This window comes from Alligator sinensis, unplaced genomic scaffold, assembly GCF_000455745.1.
Source record: "Alligator sinensis unplaced genomic scaffold, ASM45574v1 scaffold132_1, whole genome shotgun sequence".
Taxonomy (NCBI): Eukaryota; Metazoa; Chordata; order Crocodylia; family Alligatoridae; genus Alligator; species Alligator sinensis.
The window spans coordinates 11,842-12,850 of NW_005842776.1; positions in this window are offsets into that span (position 1 = coordinate 11,842).

The following is a 1,009-nucleotide window of genomic DNA, read 5'->3' on the forward strand; positions in this document are numbered from 1 at the left end:
CAGGGCAAAGGCTAAAAGAGCCATGTAAACCAACCACAGTGAAAGTTAGATGTGAACCAAAACACTTTGGGGGGTTGTAGCAGAATGGCAATGTAAATTATAACTTAATAGTTACCATGTAAGTTATAATTTTTTGTGCCACTTTCCCCTAACGGCTAAAGGATATTACCAGCTGATCTATTAATTGGCTTCAAAAAGCCCTAAGCAGACACTGTTCTGTCTGCCCTACACAGGCACCTCTCAGCATTAGCTAGCATAACACATGCTGGCTACGGTCCGTGCAGGGGGAGAGGGGTCAGGCGAATCTCTGCCAGAGCTCCAGCCAGGGAGGAGAGAGAGAGGTGCGACAGCCCTGCCCTGGAGCAGACAGTCCTGCCCAGAACTGTAAAACTTCTGGTATCACTTCAGCTGGTTTATGTGTAATGTCTGCCCTAGCCTAAATGACTAACTGAAAACAGGGCAAGAATGAAGGGGACAATTGAAGAATAGGAATTATATAAAGAGGCACGAGGTAATGCTTATAAAAAATAAATCCCCTGGAGTTTCTCTCTCGTGCTCACACACCCCCACACCATTCACTGTTAACTTCTTTACCCATTCAGACTCAAATGGAAAGACTACCTGGGCTCAGACTTAGATTCATAGATGTTAGGGTCGGAAGGGACCTCAATAGATCATCGAGTCCGACACCCGGCTGCCTTCTTCCTGGACCAGGCCTTTAAATAGCCTTTCTGACCTCAGCAGCCCGGTCCAAACGAAGCTGCCAGTGCTGGTCACTAGCCAACCAATTTAAAAAGCATCACGGGTCACCTGGGCTGGTGAGCGGGGCTTTTCCCTCCCCCCTGCCCAGGTGACCAGAGAATCCACCTCCGAGGCACCATGTGGCGGGCCAGTAGGGGGCGCTCCTGCATTGAGCCGCCCACCTCCCCGCGCCCGACCACCTTCCAGGCTCCGAGTGCCTCCCTTAGGGTGCCTCCCGTCCGGCCGACCCCTTCCCTGGAGCATACCC